Here is a 21,655-nt window from a genome sequence, read left to right as displayed (position 1 = left end):
TGCTCCACGCAGAATGTGCCCTCTTTAATACCCGTCACCAGGCTAACCCATCCCCCCACCCTCCTTCCCTCTAGAACCCTCAGTTTGTTTTTCAGAGTCCGTTGTCTCTCATGGTTCGTCTCCCGCTCCGACTTACTCCCCTTCATAGAACTAGAGGGTATTAGGCTAAGTGAAATAAGCCAGTCAGAGAATGAAAATACCATATGATTTCACTCATATGTGGAACTGAAGAAACAAGACAGATGTACATAGGGAAAGGGAGGGACAAAATAAAATAAGATGAAATCAGAGAGGGAGAGAAACCATTAGAGACTCTTAACAATAGGAAACAAACTGAGGGGTGCTGGAGGGAAAGTGTGCGGGGGGATGGGGTAAGTGGGTGATGGACATTAAGGAGGGCACTTGATGTAATCCACACTGGATATTATATGCAACAGATGAATCACTAAACTCTACCTCTGAAACTAATAATACACTGTTAATTAATTTTAAGATCTTAAAAAGAATGAAATCTTGCTATTTGCAGCCAATGAATGGAGCTAAAGAGTATAATACTAAGCAAATTAAGTCAGTCAGAGAAAGACAAATATCATACGATTGCACCCAAATGTGGAATTTAATAAACAAACAAAAAATGCACAAAGGGAAAAATTAGAGAGAGAGAGCAAGAAACAGACTTAATTATAGAAAACAAACTGATGGTAACCAGAGGGCAGGTGGGTGGGTGGATGGGGGAAATATGCGAAGGGAATTAAGAGTACATTTACCCTGATGAACACTGAGTAATATACAGAAATGTTTTTGTTTTGTTTTGTTTAGAACTGTTTCATCACTACATTGTACATCAGAAACTAATATAACATGGTGTTAACTACACTGGAATTAAAATATAAATGATTAAAAAAAGAAGTTGAATAGGGTATAATTCAGCTTATGTGTTCTTTCTTTACCTCCCCGTCTCTTTTCATTGGGGTTCCTGGAAGTGGCTGAGATGTTCCATGGTTCCAGTTCCTGTGAGACAACTATGGATCTATAGAGGGCTTGCCAGTCCCCATCTTGCATTCATATCTTACACGAAGGTCCCATTCATGAGATCCAGGAGGGCATATTGTCCGGATGTCTCCATCTCTCAAAGTGATGGGAAATTTCTGTGGTTGCTCGTTTCTTTTCTCTACTTAGCTCTTTGATGTTCACACCTCCTATTAAATTAATTTCGGAATCTCTTTACCTCTGTTTGAAAATACATAAAATGGTTTCCATTTTTGTAACTGGACATTTCATAAGAACCTTCTCATTGAAGGATGAGGAAATCAAGCACAGAAAAAAAGTGTTTTGAAAGTGACAAGCTTCTCAAGCATTACTTCTCATGGTTATGGAAGAAGCAACAACAACAACAAAGCTATCTCTAACGTCCTTAGCTTAGAATTGATAAAAAAAAAAAACAATTTCTGCCACATAGTGTTGAACAAAGCAAATAATTACATGTCCTGGCTCATACATTTGGAGTGGAAACTTCATATAGAGCAGAAGAAATCAGTGAATATTAGTAAAATAATATTCTTTTATGCAAAGATTCCAAAAGACTCCAAATACACACCCTCAGGGAAGTGACTGAGAAAACCAGCTAGCCACAAGAAGATCATTTTCTACAATTATGGTAAGTAAGCAATGAGGTATTGGAAAGGAGGGAAAAAAAAAAAAAACATTCCAGGGGAATGAACGAAGAGGAATTGTAGAAAAAAAAAAATGAAAAATATGCTCCAAGGAAATAAAAAAGTGCCTTTATTTATGAATGTTCTTCATCTACAATATAAAATGCACCCACAAATCTGCCCATTGAGATTTGAGAATATCTGAGTACCAATTCCTGTGTTTCTCCTGCTCTTAACTTCTTTATAGGACGGTTTATTGATGTTATAAGGACCTTGAAACACCAAATGTTTTGCATATTTTGATGAATTGCATTTCACAGGTCATCTAATAAGAGAAATCATTTTTAGACCTGCTTGGTACCTCCTCGTGACATGGCTAAATGCAACTTTTGGTTGTCTCCTTTTGTGGGGGGGTTGAACTGATTTTGTTGGAGAAAATTAAGTGAACCAAACACTTGGTAATCAGAAAGGAGAACTCACTGATTCGTGATACTGGTTAATAATCTTGTCTTCCTTCTTCTGGACTAAGAATCATATTGCACTTCTATTGTCCTTGAAGTATAGATGGTCTGTGAAACATCAGGGAAATAAGCATGTGTAACACCTGACTAGATGATTTAAGATCAAATAACTGTCCTTCCATGTCCTCTTTTCACATGTCACAGAGTGCTGATGTTCACAGCGAGAGAAGTATCATTAGCTGCTTCTGAAGAGATGCAAGTTCCAAGATGATATATGGCATGATCAAGAATCCCATCTTTTTTATTTTATGATGTAGGGACTTTCAAGCCATTGTTGGTTAAGCAGCATAGACTATATGTTTTCCAGTCTCTAGACACGTATACATTCATTGACTTTTTTCCTGGTTCAGGCATTGTGCCATTTCAATGAGAAAGTGTGGGTGTATATGTATAAATACATGTATATGTAAGTATATATTTTTATATATAAAGTCAATTCTCACATAGTCTCTGACATAAAATATTTGAACATACTGAAGAAAGATATAAGAGAAAATTACATATATGAAAGAAAAAGTTCATACTCTTCTCAAATATTTTGAATTACTTAGGAGTATAAGAATAAAAAAGGAATTTGAAAAATCATATTTTTAAAAATATTTTATTTATTTGACAGAGAGAGTGCACAAGCAGGGGGAACAGCAGAGGGAGTGTGAGAAGAAGGCTCTCTGCTGAGCAGGGGGATCCCAACACGGGGCTGGATCCCAGGACCCTGGGATCATGACCTGAGCCAAAGGCAGCCACTTAACTGATTGAGTTACCCAGGTGCTCCCCCAAATCATAATTTTCATTAAGGTTTCTGTCCATGTACTGTATCTTAGTTGTAAAACTGTTGCTTTGAAGTGTAAACAAATTTTATCTTTTCAGCTTTTCAAAATAGACACTGAGTCTATCAAAATAAACTAGGCTTTTAACTTGTGTTGACTATGGCCCTCTTCAATAAAATCCCCATGAGAGACAGGGAGTGATCATGGAATGTAGGAAGTTTCTCAAAATTGTAGATATTCTCAGCCTTTGTCTGAGGCTCCACATAACCTCTCTCCTCTCCAAAATGATTCTCATTTATAAATTTCCTTCTCCCATCAGTAAACATTTTTTTAAAGATTTATTGATTTAAAGAGCAGGAGGGCTGGCAGAGAGAGAATCCTCAAACAGACTCAGTGCTGAGCATGAAGCCTGATATGGGGCTCTGTACCAAGACCCTGATTTCATGACCTGAGCCAAAACGAAGAGCCAATGGCCTAACCAACTGAGCCATGTAGGTGCCCCATCAGAAAAAAATTTAATTTCATCAGGAATATATGGCTGAAGGAGATTGTGTAATAGGAGGTTTCCCCATTCATACTCCCCAGCGACACCAATGTGCAGCCATCCACTGATGAACTTGTATTTAAGTGACCTTTGGAATCCAGGTATGATGTTGTGTAAAACAGAAGGAGTCCAAGCCTGAGAATGACCTTTCTGAGAAGGCATAGGTACAACCATGTGTCCCATTCTCCTGCTATGGTCCTGGTTATAGACTGAGAAGGATCTCTGTAGACACCCAGTCTCCCTGTAGACTCAGTTACGGTTGCATATGGACTTTGTCCTTATACCAGCATCATCCTCCAAGGGACTTGGGAGGAACCACACCCATCTTGTCCCCATAGGCAGGCCCCTTGACCTTGATCAGAGTATTCTGAAACAGCTCTAAGATTTAGCTCCCTGCCCACTGATCTGTTGTCCAGGGACAGTCCTGCCTACCCAAGAACATGGCACGGGGCACAATTATCTGGACCCCCAGACACAAGTTGCAGACATTGGTCCCAGTTGTGGTTTCTGAAGCAACACCATGCCTCAATTCTTGTCCTGCTCAGCCATGGTATGGGGCCAATCTGCCTGAAGTAGGACCTGTCCACTTACCTGAAAAGAACCTCCCAGAACCTGGTGGCAGGGTCTCCTATTCACAAACGTGGTTACAGTTTACCTTCTGTGGACTCAACTGTGTACCTTGGAGTAGAACCTTGTCCCAGGTTCATTCTTATTGACTATGATCCTGGAGGACATGACTTCACCCAGGGACCAGGGAGGATCCAAGCCAGCAATGTCCTTGGTAGCAGGCCCCTCAAGAAAATTATTAAAAATATCTGAACTACAATAATGTGTTAATGGATACACAATATAAAAGAACATAAAGTCTGGCATCAATAGAATAAAACGTGTGGGGAAGGAGTAGGAAAAATGTAGAGGTTTTATATACTATTGAATTTAATTTTTATCACCTAAAATGAAATGTTATAAAACAAGATATTTTACGTACACTTGGTAGCATTCACAAAGCTAAAACCTACAGTAGTTATAGTAAAGAGAATGAAAAAGGAATCTAAGCATAAGTAGAAAACATCAAGAAATCACAAAGGAGACAGCAAAAGAAGAAGACAGGAACAAACTACAAAACAGAGAACAATTACCAAAATTGCAATGTAATAGTAAGGCTGTAACTGCCAGTAATTACTGTATATGAAAATGTATTAAATTCGGGTCACCTGGGTGGCTCAGTCATTAAGCGTCTGCCTTCGGCTCAGGTCATGGTCCCAGGGTCCTAGGATAGGGCCTCACATCGGGCTCCCTGCTCAGCGGGGAGCCTGCTTCTCCTTCTCCCACTCCCCCTGCTTGTGTTCCCTCTCTCGCTGTGTCTCTCTGTCAAATAAATAAATAACGAATAAAATTAAAAAAAAGAAAATGTAATAAATTCTTCAATCAAGGGATGCCTGGGTGGCTCAGTCATTCAATCGTCCATCCCTTGATTTCAGTTCAGTCATGATTTCAGGATCATGAGATCAAGCCCTTCAACAGGAGATTCTCTCTCTCCCTCTGTCCTTCCCCTGCTTGTGCCCTCACTCAAAAATAAATAAATAAATAAATTCTTCAATCAGAAGATGTACAGTGACTGAATGGATAAAATACCAAAATACCAACAGCCAACAATATGCTCTGTATACGAGACAAACTTTATCTCTAAGTACACACATCGGCTAAAACTGAAAGGGTGATGGAAGAGTTTCCGTGCAAATAATGGTCAAACATAGCAGGAAAACATATGCTTATATAAGAGAATATATGCTTTCAGTCAAAATCTGGCACAAGAGAAAAAAGGTCAGTGACTAATAATAAAGAGGTGAGTATGTACACAACATAGAAACGCACAGATATATAAGGAAAGCCAATATTAGCGGATGTGAACTGTGAAATAGACACACTACAATAATAGCAGGCGACTGAAATACCCCATTTTCAACAATGGGTGGATCATCCAGAAAGAGGATCATTAAGGGAACCACTGACTTGTACAATGCTTTAGACTGAATGGACCTAACAGACATATAAAGAATTTTCAGTCCTACATCAGAACAATACACAAGTTTTTTTCTCAAATCCACATGGAACATTCTCCACGATATATTATATATTAGGCCATAAAACAAGTTTTAACTCATATAAGAACTGACTATATCAAGTATATTATCTAATCCCATAGGTGGGAAAATAGAAGTCAATAGCAAAAGCAATATTTACAAATATATGAAATACAAACACACTCCTGAACAACCTATGGGTCAAAAATATAATTTGAGATTATATATATTATATATGTATATATAATATATAATATGATATACATAATACAGCAAAAGGATTTCTAACAAAATAGCTTGTTACAATAAACGTCTACATTCAGGGGCGCCTGGGTGGCTCAGTCAGTTAAACCTCTGTCTTCACCTCAGGTCATGATCCCATGATCCCAGGGTCCTGGGATCAAGTCCACATCAGGCTCCCTGCTCAGCAGAGAGCTTTTATCTCCCTCTGCTACTCCCCCTGCTTGTGCTCTCTGTCAAATAAATAAATAAAATATTTTTAAAAGCCTACATCAATAACAAAATAAATATTTCAAATAAATAAACTAAAACTTATATACCTCAAAAACTAATAAAAGAAGAACATTCTAAACCCAAGTTACCAGAAGAAAGAAGAAATAAAAATTACCTCAGAAAAAATGCAATTGGGGTGCCTGGGTGGCTCAGTGGTTAAGCGTCTGCCTTCCGCTCATGTCATGATCCCAGGGTCCTCGGATCGAGCCCTGCATCGGGCTCCCTCCTCCACAGGAAGCCTGCTTCTCCCTCTCCCACTCTCCCTGCTTGTGTTCCCTCTCTCGCTGTGTCTCTCTCTGTCAAATAAATAAAATCTTAAAAAAAAGAAAGAAAGAAATGCAATCAAGAACACAAATGCAATAGAAAACATCAACAAACTAACAGTTGGTTTTGGAAAAGATAAAATTATTTTTTGTTGTTGTTAGATACATAAGGACAAAAACCAAATAAAATTAAAAATGAAAGAGGAGACATAGCAACAGATAATACAAAAGTACAAGGAATCATAAGAAATTTCTATTAACACTTAATCTACAAAAATTTGTATAACAGAAAAAGAAAAAATAAATTCCAAAAATATCCAACCTACAAAGATAGAATCATAAAGAAATAAAAAATCTAAATGAAGAAAGAACAGGAAGACTGAAACACTAATCAAAGAAGAATAGGAAACACTTGCAAATAATCTTAGCAGTCTTACCAGGGAAGCCTTACTGTTAAACCAAGGCCAGAAAATGACACCACATAAACAAAACTACAGGCAAATATCCCTAATGAAGATAGTTGCAAAAAAGCCACAATTAAATACTAGTAAACTCAATTCAAGGGCACATTAAAAAGAATCATACACAATGATCAAGTGGGATTTATCCCTGGGATATAAACATGATTCAACATACACAAATCAGTAAACACGATAAGCCAGATGATAAACCATATGTGTAACAAAATGATATAAAAATCATACGATCATCTCAGTAGGTGCAGGAAAAAAGATTTGATAAAATGCAACATACTGTCTCGATAAAAACTCTCCAAACACTAGTTATAGAAAAAAAAAAAAACCTCCACATAATAAATCAATACTAAAAATGCTGAAAACTTTGTTTCTCTAAGATCCGAAACAACACAAGGATGATCATTCTTAAAATTTCTATTCAGTATAGTACTGAGAGTTCTAGCCAGAACAATTAAGCAAGGAAAAAACAAAAGATATTCAAATCAGAAATAAATCATCTAACTTGCTTCTTTTTACAGATTACATCATCTTGTATCCAGAAAACCACAGAAGACACTATCAAATAATTGTTAGAACTAATAAACAAACTCAGTGAAATTGAAGGATATAAAATCAATATAAAATAATACACTAATGATGAAGTATCACAAAGAGAAATTAAGAAAATAATCCATTTACAATAATATCTAACGAATAAATACTTAAGAAAAATTTAGACATGGAGGTGAAAGATCTCCACACTAAAAGCTGTGAGAAATTGATCAATAGAGTTTGAAAAAGACACAGATAAATGAAGAGAACCTATGTTCTCTGGTTGTAGGAATTTGTTGTTACAATTAATTAATATAATATTTAAGTTAAGGATTATTTGTTGCAATATTCATCCACCAAAAGCTATATTCAGATTGCATGCAATTCCTTCAAAATTTCAATGCATTCATCAAAGAAATAAAAAAAAAATTTCTAAAATTCATAGGGAACACAAAAGACTCCAAATATCTAAAGCACTTTGAACAAAAACAAAGCTGGAGGAGTCACAGTCTGAATTAAAACCCAATGATGAAAGAAGTAGCAATCAAAACAATGTGGTACCAGATTAAAAATGGACATATAGACAATGAAACCGAACAGAGATCCAAGAAATAAAGCCACAGATATACTTAAAATCAATCATTTACAAGGGTGAAAGGGATACACAAATGGGGAAAAATATTCTCTTCAAAATTGGTGATTGGAAAACTGAATATCCACATGTAAAAGAAACTAGACTTTTAGCTCACATCACTCATAAAAATTAAAATGAAATGGATTAAAGAATTAACTGTAAGATTTGAAACTGTAAAGCTCTTGGAAGAAAACATAGTGAAATACCTCTTCAGCATTTGTCTTGATGACATATTTTTGATATGTCAGCAAAGTACAGGCAACAAAAACAAAAATAAACAAGTGAGGCTACATAAACCTAAAAGGATTCTACAAAGTAAAGGAAACAACCAAGAAAAGTAAAAGGCAACCTATGGACTTAGGAAACATTTGCAAACCATCACCTAATAAGGGGTTAATATACAAACTATACAAGGAACAAACAAGCTCTGTGGAAAAACACAAATAACAACTTAAAAAAAGACAGTTTAAAACAGAAAATATGGCATACCAAAATCTATGGGATACAGCAAAAGTGGTTCTAACGGAATTTAATAGCAACACAGGCTTGTAACAAACAAACAAAAACAATGAATCCCCCCAATTTTCTAGTTTCTTATATATATATATATATATATATATATATATATATATATATATATATAAAAGAACAAACAAAGGAAAAAGTTAGTTGAAGGAAATAAATAATGAGGATCTGATTGGAAAGAAATACAATAGATAATAAAAAGAAAATAAAGGTCACCTGGCTGGCTAAGTCAGTGGAATGTGTAACTTTTGATCCCAGATTCGTGCCCCATGTTTGAACCCCATGTTGGGTGTAGAGATTACTAAAAGATAAAATATTTTTTAAAAAGAGAAAATACAAAAAAAAAAATGAAGCTAAGAGCTGCTTCTTTCATAAGGTATTGTTTATAATTAACAAACAAAATTAACAAACCTTTACCTAGAGTCAAGAAGAATAAAAGCATTCCAATAATTAACATCAGGAATGCAAAAGAAAGTACAAATGATGCCACAGTAATACAAAGTATCATAAGAGACTACCAAGAAGATTTATATGCCAATAAATTAGACAACCTAGAAAGATGGATAAATCCCTAGAAATTTACAATCTTCCCAGATTGAATCATGAAGAAATAGAAAATCTGAATATGCATTTTACTAATAAGGAGATTGAATTAGTAATCAAAAACCACCCCACAAACAAAAGTTCAAGAATAGATGGCTTTACTAGTGAATTCTATAACATTCAAGAATATTTAATATTTATACTTCTCAAAATCTTCCAAAAACTCAGAGCAGTTGGAATGCTGCCAAGCTCATTTTACAAGGCTAGCATTACCCACATACCAAAACCAGGCAAGGACACCACAGGAGAAAAAAAGAAAAGAAAAGAAAAAAAATGAACTATTATTTTATATGACATATGATATATATGATGTATGATATATTTTATATATATTATATATTTTATGTATATATTTTATATTATATATGTTTATGTTTATATATCACAGATGAACATAGATGCAAATATCCTCAACAAAATACTAGCAAATTGAATTCAAGTGTACATTAGGAGTCATACACCATGTTCAAGTGGTATTTATTCCAGGGATGCAAGGATGATTCAACATATACAAATCAGTCAATGTGATAGATCACAGTTACAAAATTAAAGATAAAAACCATTGATTATCTCAATAAACATAGAAAAATCATCTGAAAAAAATTTGACATCTATTTATTATAATTCTCAACAAAGTGTGTATAGAGGAAAAGTACATCAACATAATAGAGGCCATTTATGACAAACCAACTGCTAAAATATAATGGTGAAGAGCTGAGAGTTTTTACTCTCATATTAGGAACAAGACAAGAATATCCGCAATACCTACTGTTAGTCAACATAGCATTAGAAGCCCTAGCTGAAGCAATTAGATAAAAAAAAAAAAAGGTAATATAAAAGGCATTGGCAAATCAGCAAGGAAGAAGCAGTGCTATCATTTGCAGATGATATGATAGTATATATATTGAAACTGTGAAAGGCTACCAGAAACTGTTAGAACTAATAAATAAGATCAGTAATGTTACAAGATATAAAATTAATATATAAAAATCTATTCTGCTTTTTTCAAAGATTTGTTTATTTATTTGAGAGCGATCGAATGAGTGAGAGATAGAGCACAAGCCAGGGGAGGGGCAGAGAAGTAGACCCCCTGATGAGCAGGGAATCTGATGTGGTACTCAATCCCAAGACTCCAGGATCATGACCTGAGCTGAAGGCAAAACCTTAATCCACTGAGCCACCCAGGTGCCCTTTATTCTTTTTTTTACACAATAATAATGAGCTTTTAGAAAGAGAAATCAAGAAAATCCCATTTGTAATCACATCAAAATGAATAAAATATTAAGAAATAATTTTTCAAGGAATAAATTTAAGCAAGATGCTAAAAGACTTGTACATTGGAAACTATAAGATATTGATGTAAGCAGATAAATGACCTAAATAAATGGAAAGGAATTTCATGTTCTTAGATTGATAGAATGAATATCGTTAAAATGCCCATACTACTCAAAGAAATCTACAGATTAGTACCTCTGGTGAGGCAACAACGAGATTCAATAAAATCCCTACCAAAATGCCAATCACGTTTTTCACAGAAAAGTAAAACAATTAATTCTAAAATTTGCATGGAAGTACAAAAGACGTCAAATAGCCAAAACAATCTCTAGAGAAAGAGAAAAGTGAGACATAGGCTCCCTGATTTCAATGTATAATACAAACTATGCTGTTCAAGTCAGTATGGTATCGACATGAAAATAGACACATAGATCAATGGGACAGAACAGACAACCCAGAAATAAAGTCACACGTATATGTTTGATTAATTTACACAAAGAGGGCAAGAATATACACTAAGGAAAGGACTGTCTCTTCAGTACATCGTGGTGGGAAAACTGGTCAACCATATGCAAAGGACTAAAACTAGGTTGCTAGTTTATATCACATACAAAAATCAAACTACAATGTCTTACAGACCTAAATGTAAGACCTTTCTGTTTTGTTTTATTTAAAACTTATGGAAGAAAACACCGGTAGAATTCTCCTTGACATTGGTCTAGAGATGCTATTTTGGATATGATTTCAAATGCAAGGGAAACAAAATAAAATATAAACATATGGGGCTGCATCAAACTAAGAAGTTTTTCTGCACAGCAAAAGAAACCATTAACAGATTGGAAAACAACCTAAGGAATGGAAGGAGATAGCCTCAAAAATATATCTGACAAGGAGTTAATGTTCAATGTGTACAAAGAACTCATACAAATTATTAACAAAACTATCTGATTTAAAAATGGTCAATAGAGAGGCACATGGGTGGCTCAGTTGGTTAAGCATCTACCTTTGGTTCAGGCATGATCTCAGGGTCCTGGCGTTGAGCCCTGTGTTGGGCTCCCTGTTCAGCGGGGAGTCTGCTTGTCCTTCTCCTTCTGCCCTTCCCTCACTTGTGTGCATGACAAATGTAATAAAATTTCTATTATGGGCGCCTGGGTGGCTCAGTTGGTTAAGCGACTGCCTTTGGCTCAGGTCGTGATCCTGGAGTCCCGGGATCGAGTGCCGCCTTGGGCTCCCTGCTCAGCAAGGAGCCTGCTTCTCCCTCTAACCCTCCCACTTCTCATGTACTTTCTCTCTCTCTCATTCTCACTCTCTCAAAATAAAAATAAATAAATCTTTAAAAAAATAAAAAATAAAAAAAATAAAATTTCTATTATAGGAGTCCCAGAAGAAGAGGAGAGAGAAAAGGGGGCAGAAAATTCATCTGAAGAAATAATAGCTGAAAACTTCCTTAACGTGGGAAAGGATACAGACATCTAGATCCAGGAGGCATAAAGAACTCCCACCAACATCAACAAAACATATTATAATTAAGACATATTGTGATTAAATTTGCAAAACATAGCAATTAAAAAAATCTTACAAGCAGCAAGACAAAAGAGGTCATTAACTTACAAAGGAAGACCCATAACCCTAGCTGCAGGTTTTTCAACAGAAACATGGCAAGCCAAAAGGAAGTGGTATGATATATTCAAAGTGCTGAATGGGAAAAATCTGCAGCGAAGAATACTGTACACAGGAAGACTGTCATTCAGACTAGAAGGACAAAAAAACAAAAAGAGTTTCCAAAACAAACAAAAACTAAAGGAGTGCCTGACAACTAAACCAGTCCTTCAAGAAATAGTAAAGGGGACTCTGAGTGGACAGGGGAGACCAAAAGTGTCAAAGACAATAATAGATCAGAGAAAACCTACAGGAAAAAAAAAATTACGAAAGAAGGAATGAAATGGCAATAAATACATATCAATAATTATTTGAATGTAAATGGATAAAGGCTCCAATTAAAAGACATAGGTCGTCAGAATGGACAATAAAACAAGACCCATGTATATGCTGACTACAAAAGACTAATGTTAGATCCAAAGACAACTGCAGATAGAAAATGAAGGGATAGAGAAATACTTATCAAGCACCTGGATATCAGAAGAAAGCCAGAGTAGTAACACAGATATTGGACAATTAGAATTTTAACAAAGAATGTAACCAGAGATAAAGAAGTGTACTGTATCATAATAAAGGGGACAATGAACAAGAAGACCTAAGAATTGTACATATTTATGCACTCAGCATGGGAGCAACAAATATATAAAACAATTAATAACATACTTAAGGAACTAATTTAATAATAACAAAATAATAGTAGAGATTATAACACCTAATTTATACCATGGAGAGATCAGCCATAGATAGATAATAGATAGATGATAGATAGATAATCAGCCATAAAAAGAATTATTTGGCCATAAATAAAAAATACAATTTTGTCATTTGCAACAACATGGATGGAGCCAGATACTATTTTGCTAAATGAAGTAAGTCAAGTACCATATGATTTCACTCATATGTGGAATTTAATAAACAAAACAAATAAGCAAAGGGAAAAATAGAGAAAAAAAACAAGAAACAGAATCTTTTTTCAATTTTTTTAAAGATTTTATTTATTTATTTGACAGAAAGAGACAGTGAGAGCAGGAACACAAGCAGGGGGAGTGGGAGAGGGAGAAGCAGGCTTCCCGCTGAGCAGGGAGCCCGATGTGGGACTCGATCCCAGGACCCTGGGATCATGACCTGAGCCGAAGGCAGATGCTTAACACCTGAGTCCCCCAGGCGCCCAAGAAACAGACTCTTAACTCTAGAGAACAAACTGATTGTTACTAGAGTGAGGTGGGAGGGGCAATGGATAAAACAGGTGATGGGGATTAAGGAGTGCAGTTGAGATGAGCACTAGGTGATGTATGAAAGTGTTGAATCACTACGTTGTATATCTGACACTAATATAACACTCTATGTCAATTATATTACCTCATTAATATACGGCTGACTTAACAATCATGTGTAAGACCAGTAAATTAACTGTGTTTTGTTACTTTTACTTTTTTCTTTTTTCTTTTTTTAAAGATTTTATTTATTTATTTGACAGAGAGAGACAAGGCGAGAGAGGGAACACAAGCATGGGGAGTGGGAGACGGAGAAGCAGGCCCCCCGCCGAGCAGGGAGCCCGATGCGGGACTCGATCCCAGGACCCTGGAATCTTGACCGGAGCTGAAGGCAGACGCCTAACAACTAAGCCACCCAGGCGCCCCTACTTTTACTTTTTTAAAGATTTTATTTATTTATTATTTGAGAGAGAGTCAGAGAGCATGAGCGGGGGAAGAGCAGAGGAAGAGGGACAAGCAGATTCCACGCTGAGCATGGAGCCTGATGGGGGGCTGATCCCATGACCCTGAGCTCATGACCTGAGCTGAAATCCAGACTCAGATGCTCAACCTCCTGAGCCACTCAGGTGCCCCTTATTACTTTCCTTTCATATTAATGTATTTGGTAATCATCTAATTAAATTATGAACCTATCAGGAATAAAAATAAGCATAATCGCTCATATAAACAATTCCACCTTTTTATCTGCCTCTCTGCAGTAGGCTGTCTGTGTGATAAGAAGGTTCATTCGTTGACTCCACAAACACCCAGGAGACTCTGCATGCCGCAGCAAGCGAGGTCAACCTAGTGGCCTTCTCTAACGCTGGTATCTAATGTAAGCGGCAGGCCATACACAGTTCCTTGAGCAGACAGTATGCTCTCAGGCTTTGAAAAATGGGAATAAAATAGGCTAAGAATAGAAGGTATAATGGGGAAGGGTTCAGAAAGGCAGGATTTTTTTTCTTTAACAAATGTTTTGTCTCACTTTATTTAATCCATCTGAAATAGACTATCTCCCTTCTTTCTCTGACACCAGGATTTTGTCTGCCCTACCCTGAGGAATGCCTGTCTGTCTCAGCGCCCCCACCCCTCTCCACACAAACAGTTTCCTCCTGTTCCCTTCATTCCCTTCCCCTCTGTCCTCTGGGAACATGGCAGCCCATGTCACCCATCAAAGAGTAGCTCTTTTCTCCTCCAGAAGCTACATGACCCAGGATTCCAACATGGAAGGTGTCCTCCCTGCTTTTCCTTAGTCCTCCGATATCATTTATCTCACTTGTCCTTGCAAACTCTCAGCTCCTTTAAAGCAAATTTCTGGATTGGGGCATCACAGCATGCCTCTGTCATTCTGGAAGCAGTGACATTGAGGCAGATATGTGAATGGTGTGGGCAATGGCTAGGCACCAATGAGGAGGGGCCTCATGGTAGCCTCTGGGGAGCCAGTGAGCCCAGTGTGTTAGGTGTGAAGTAATACATCAACAAGGTTCTGTCTTGCACAGTATGAAATTGGTAACATTTAATGGAGAGAAGAGGGCCCTTGGGAGACATTAGGGGTTAGGTAAGAAAGAGATGAGCAGGGCACATTCAGGGTGCATAGAGCAAACATAAACTCAGACAGTCCAGCTGTAGATGGAACAGGATGCTCTGACAGAGTTGCCCAGTTCTACACAAGAAAGAGAAGCAAGGAAGAATGGTCTAAAGAGAGCAAGGAAGTCTCCATGGAAGGATATGTTTACATCAACCCCTAGATTTGGGGAGACTTTAAAGGTGTTAGAAATGGTGGGGAAGACTGTTTATGTGGAAGAAAGAATATGAGTGTGGCAAAGATGCAAGAAAAACAATGTCATGTAAATATAAATACTTCCGTTTCAATGGAAATGGGAACTAGAGATAGGGAGATTTCATGTTGTTGCTTGTTTGTCTGGTTAGCTTATTATTTTTTTTAATGTATATAGAATGGAATGTGCATACAGTGTAAGCTAGCAAATTTTCTGCATGCTCCAAACAGTGTTCCAGATAGAATAAATTAGACTAGACAAAAAGTGTACTCATAGGGGGAGAAATTGGAGTCAGACATTTACTTGAATTATCTTTACAATAGTATAATTCTTTGAAATCTATGTCATAAAATGATGTTATGCATTTTGAATAAAACACACTGGAATTGTCCTAGATCCATTATCCAAAAATATGTATGACCCAATACAAATGCTAAGGAGAGCAAGAACACATCACAGGGAAATGTCTTGCCTTTTCCCTTCCCAAATTATTTTTTTTAACAATTTGGTGAGTTACTTTTCATTAATATTCACACATTATCATGAATAATAAATTGCCTGGTAGTTCATATGTTTGGGTCTTAAATTCCCAGGTTTTATTTCCTGTACGGATCTTCCAGAAAGAATGCAGGACCACACATCATCACATGTAGATGTAACTCACAGGCCAAAGGAGTGAGAAAAGTGTGCTTCCAGTCCCAAAACTCTGCCATTGTCATTGTCTGAAACTGCATCAGCCACACTCTTCTGACTTCAAGAAGAGCTGTGAAGTGTGTGATCATATGTGGACAGTACTGAACCCATGCACATCTAGGCATTCTACTGACACAGGATAGGCTAGGGGCGTTAGAGTCACCATGACGACCATGGAATGTAGCACCATGAGGAGGAATAACCCATGGGAGGTATTTAGGTATTTAGGTCAGGAGAGTAGGTAAGAGGTGGTGATTTGGATATGGAGGAGTGCAGAGGTAAAGAAAAGTTGGGATACCTTTTTTTTTTTTTCTTTCTGATTTCTGGCTTGGGCTGCTGTAAATGGTGGTACCCATGATGGCACATGCTTCAGGGGACTTTGGCAGTTCATTGTTAGGCATGATGAGCTTGATGTCACTGTGAGAGAATACTCACAGGACTCCCTTAAATTGGCATGGCAGCAACAACGAATAGATGTAAGATCACCATGCAATGATTCTTGGTGTAAGATTCGGTGTCCTGAAAAGTCAAAAGGACAAAACCAAAAGGGTTAGTTAATTATAATGTCAAATAGCTAGTATGGAATGAAATTGTGAGCAGCTCAGCGGATTGATTTCGTAATAAGGAGCATTGCTTAGCTCTCACACACATGCCTGTATGTGTGTATATGGGTGGGAAGCAAACACACGCTGTCATTCAACATACTGCAATTCCACTTCCCCCAGAGAACCTCATGGACCAATTTCACCAGGCAGAGGACACAAGCTGCTTCTGATTCACAACACCGAATTGTATTTCTTTACTCAGTTATATACTTTCATATCCTGAATACTACTCTCTCTCTTTCTAGAATATAGTAGTTTAAATGCTTATTTAAAATATAAAGTGTGTTGGCTAACTGAACATAAAGAAAAATAAAAAATAATACAAAATATAAAGAAATAACAATGACAATAATAAAATAATTATAGAAATACTAATACAGCAATTTTAGAAACAATAACAAAAACAACAGTAATAATCCTTGTCCCTGTATAACTACTAAGTGCTAAGCTGTTCTGTGTGTGCATGTGTGCATGTATGTACTTGCACCTGTGTTATATACTGTGTTGTCTCTTAACCTACACAAAAACCCTTTGATAAAAATTCATTTGATAAAAAAATGACTTGATAAAATTCCTTTCAGATAAAACTTCATGTCTGATTGATGTGTTGTATAATAAGACAATATAAAATATTTCAAAGATACTGTATTTGCATTATATTTTCTTGTTTATCTCTTCAAATCATGGAAAATTTTCACTTATATTACTACTCTCTTAATATAATCATTTGGGTCAGTAGCATATACAATCCCAGGCAAAGTCACACTATCATACATAGGGCATGCATTTTTCATATCAACTCCTTTAAGTAAGCAATTATTTTCTTCCATCCATATTTAGAGAAATCCATTTTTAGACCTCTGCCTCTCCTATGAAATTCCATTACACTGAATTTTCAGCAAAGACCATTTCACTGGAATCAATTGCACACCAACCATGTAAGTCTGGTATTTGAAGACAGTGATTATAATAGCTATATCAATTTGGTCATTGATATCATAGATTTTTAGAACACATCCAAAAATAAAAGTGGCATTAGCTTTTAGTGTAAAATATAAGCATGTATGTCAGATTTAATATTCCCAGGATTTCTACATTAAACACTTCAAGATAGATATTACTCAGGAAGTAGTGATCTATTATTTTTATCTTTCATCTTACAGTCAAAATTTTAATATAAAGATGTAATGTAGGAGCATACAAATAATTGAATAAACGTGTAGTCTTCCTAATTTTATTGAATAATTTCCTTCTATTTAAATGTGATTTCCCTTCGGTTTAAATTTAAGGAGATATTCTGAATGTTTTATTCATGTACTGAGAGATGTGACAGAAAAATGAAAAGATTATTTTCAAACTAGTTAAGTCAAATTAGTGCATGCATAATGAATTTTGAAAATCTTGACAAATGTAAAATGGTAAAAAATATTGGAGTATATTGCATTCACTAGGTAAAGTGCACAGAAGCCGTTCTTTTACCTGGGAGGCAAGTTTGGGATATGACTCTATTTATAGCTAAAGACTTGGTATCTAATGATGACAGCATCTTTTTTTTTAAATTTTTTATTGTTATGTTAATCACCATACATCATTAGTTTTTGATGTAGTGTTCCATGATTCATTGTTTGTGCATAACACACAGTGCTCCACGCAGAACGTGCCCTCTTTAATACCCATCACCAGGCTAACCCATCACCCCAAACACCTCCCCTCTAGAAACCTGTTTGTTTTCCAGAGTCCATCATCTCTCCTGGTTCATCTCCCCCTCTGACTTACTCCCCTTCATTCTTCCTCTCCTGCTATCTTCTTCTTTTTCTTTTTTCTTAAAATATGTTGCGTTATTTGTTTCAGAAGTACAGATCTGTGATTCAACAGTCTTACTCAATTCACAGCGCTCACCATAGCACATACCCTACCCAATGTCTATCACCCAGCCACTCCATTCCTCCCACCCCCGACCACTCCAGCAACCCTCAGTTTGTTCCTGAGATTAAGAATTCCTCATATCAGTGAGGTCATATGATACATGTCTTTCCCTGATTGACTTATTTCACTCAGCATAACACCCTCCAGTTCCATCCACGTCATTGCAAATGGCAAGATCTCATTCCTTTTGATGGCTGCATAATATTCCATTGTGTATATATACCACCTCTTCTTTATCCATTCATCTGTCGATGGACATCTTGGCTCTTTCCACAGTTTGGCTATTGTGGACATTGCTGCTATAAACATTGGGGTGCACGTACCCCTTCGGGTCCCTACATTTGTATCTTTGGGGTAAATACCCAGTAGTGCAATTGCTGGATCGAATGGTAGCTATAATTTCAACTGTTTCAGGAACCTCCATACTGCTTTCCAGAGGGGTTGCACCAGCTTGCATTCCCACCAACAGTGTAGGAGGGTTCCCCTTTCTCCACATCCCCGCCAACATCTGTCGTTCCCTGACTTGTTAATTTTAGCCATTCTGACGGGTGAGATGTGATATCTCATTGAGGCTTTGATTTGGATTTCCCTGATGCCGAGCGATGTTGAGCACTTTTTCATGTGCCTGTTGGCCATTTGGATGTCTTCTTTGGAAAAATGTCTGTTCATGTCTTCTGCCCATTTCTTGATTGGATTATTTGTTCTTTGGGTGTTGAGTTTGATAAGTTCTTTATAGATTTTGGATACTAGCCCTTTATCTGATATGTCATTTGCAAATATTTTCTCCCATTCTGTCGGTTGTCTTTTGGTTTTGTGGACTGTTCTTTTGCTGTGCAAAAGCTTTTTATCTTGATGAAATCCCAATAGTTCATTTTTGCCCTGGCTTCCTGTGCCTTTGGTGATGTTTCTAGGAAGAAGTTGCTGCGGCTGAGGTCGAAGACGTTGCTACCTGTGTTCTCCTTTAGGATTTGGATGGACTCCTGTCTCACGTTTAGGTCTTTCAACCATTTGGAGTCTATTTTTGTGTGTGGTGTAAGGAAATGGTCCAGTTTCATTCTTCTGCATGTGGCTGTCCAATTTTCCCAACACCATTTGTTGAAGAGACTGTCTTTTTTCCATTGGACATTCTTTCCTGCTTTGTCAAAGATAAGTTGACCATAGAGTTGAGGGTCCATTTCTGGGCTCTCGATTCCATTCCATTGATCTATGTGTCTGTTTTTGTGCCAGTACCATACTGTCTTGATGATGACAGCTTTGTAATAGAGCTGGAAGTCCGGAATGGTGATGCCGCCAGCTTTGCTTTTCTTTTTCAATATTCCTCTGGCTATTCGGGGTCTCTTCTTGTTCCATACAAATTTTAGGATTATTTGTTCCATTTCTTTGAAAAAAGTGGGTGGTATTTTGATGGGGATTGCATTGAATACGTAGATTGCTCTAGGTAGCATTGACATCTTCACAATCTTGGTTCTTCCAATCCATGAGCATGGCACGTTTTTCCATTTCTTTGTGTCTTCTTCAATTTCTTTCCTGAGTATTTTATAGTTTTCTGAGTACAGATCCTTTGCCTCTTTGGTTAAATTTATTCCTAGGTATCTTATGGTTTTGGGTGCAATTGTAAATGGGATAGACTCCTTGATTTGTCTCTCTTCTGTCTTGTTGTTGGTGTATAGGAATGCCACTGATTTTTCTGTGCATTGATTTTATAGCCTGCTACTTGACTGAATTCCTGTATGAGTTCTAGCAGTTTTGGGGTGGAGTCTTTTGGGTTTTCCACATAAAGTATCATATCATCTGCAAAGAGTGAGAGTTTGACTTCCTCTTTGCCGATTTGGATGCCTTTGATTTCTTTTTGTTGTCTGATTGCTGTGGCTAGGACTTCTAATACTATGTTGAATAGCAGTGGTGAGAGTGGACATCCCTGCCGCATTCCTGACCTTAGGGGTAAAGCTCTCAGCTTTTCCCCATTGAGAATGATATTCGCTGTAGGTTTTTCGTAGATGGCTTTTATGATATTGAGGTATGTACCCTCTATCCCTATACTCTGAAGAGTTTTGATCAAGAAAGGATGCTGTACTTTGTCAAAAGCTTTTTCTGCACCTATTGAGAGGATCATATGATTCTTGTTCTTTCTTTTGTTAATGTATTTTATCACGTTGATTGATTTGCGGATGTTGAACCAGTCTTGCAGCCCAGGGATAAATCCCACTTGGTCGTGGTGAATAATCCTTTTAATGTACTGTTGGATCCTATTGGCTAGTATTTTGGTGAGAATTTTTGCATCCATGTTCATCAAGAATATTGGCCTGTAATTCTCCTTTTTGATGGGATCTTTGTCTGGTTTTGGGATCAAGGTAATGGTGGCCTCATAAAATGAGTTTGGAAGTTTTCCTTCCATTTCTATTTTTTGGAACAGTTTCAGGAGAATAGGTATTAATTCTTCTTTAAATGCTTGATAGAATTCCCCTGGGAAGCCATCTGGCCCTGGGCTTTTGTTTGTTGGGAGATTTTTGATGACTGCTTCAATTTCCTTAGTGGTTATAGATCTGTTCAGATTTTCTATTTCTTCCTGGTTCGGTTTTGGTAATTGATACATCTCTAGGAATGCACCCATTTCTTCCAGGTTATCTAATTTGCTGGCATAGAGTTGCTCATAATATGTTCTTAATTGTTTGTATTACTTTGGTGTTGGTTGTGGTCTCTCCTCTTTCATTCATGATTTTGTTGATTTGGGTCATTTCTCTTTTCTTTGTGATACATCTGGCCAGCGGTTTATCAATCTTGTTAATTCTTTCAAAGAACCAGCTCCTAGTGTCGTTAATCTGTTCTACTGTTCTTTTGGTTTCTAGTTCATTGATTTCTGCTCTGATCTTTATGATTTCTCTTCTCCTGCTGGGTTTAGGCTTTATTTGCTGTTCTCTCTCCAGCTCCTTTAGGTGTAGGGTGAGGTTGTGTATTTGAGAACTATGTTGTTTCTTGAGAAAGGCTTGTATTGCTACGTACTTTCCTCTCAGGACTGCCTTTGCTGTATCCCAAAGATTTTGAACAGTTGTGTTTTCATTTTCATTGGTTTCCATGATTTTTTTTATTCTTCTTTAATTTCCTGCTTGACCCATCCATTCCTTAGTAGGATGCTCTTTAGCCTCCATGTATTTGAGTTCTTTCCAACTTTCCTCTTGTGATTGAGTTCTAGGTTCAAAGCATTGTGCTCTGAAAATATGCAGGGAATAATCCCAATTTTTGGTACCGGTTGAGACCTGATTTGTGACCTAGGATGTGATCAATTCTGGAGAATGTTCCATGGGCACTAGAGAAGAATGTGTATTCCGTTGCTTTGGGATGGAATGTTCTGAATA

Source organism: Eumetopias jubatus, unplaced genomic scaffold (genome assembly GCF_037043125.1).
Source record: "Eumetopias jubatus isolate StellerSeaLion01/CBP00866 unplaced genomic scaffold, mEumJub1_p1.0 scaffold_5, whole genome shotgun sequence".
In the NCBI taxonomy this organism is placed as follows: Eukaryota; Metazoa; Chordata; class Mammalia; order Carnivora; family Otariidae; genus Eumetopias; species Eumetopias jubatus.
This window is presented reverse-complemented; position numbering follows the sequence as displayed.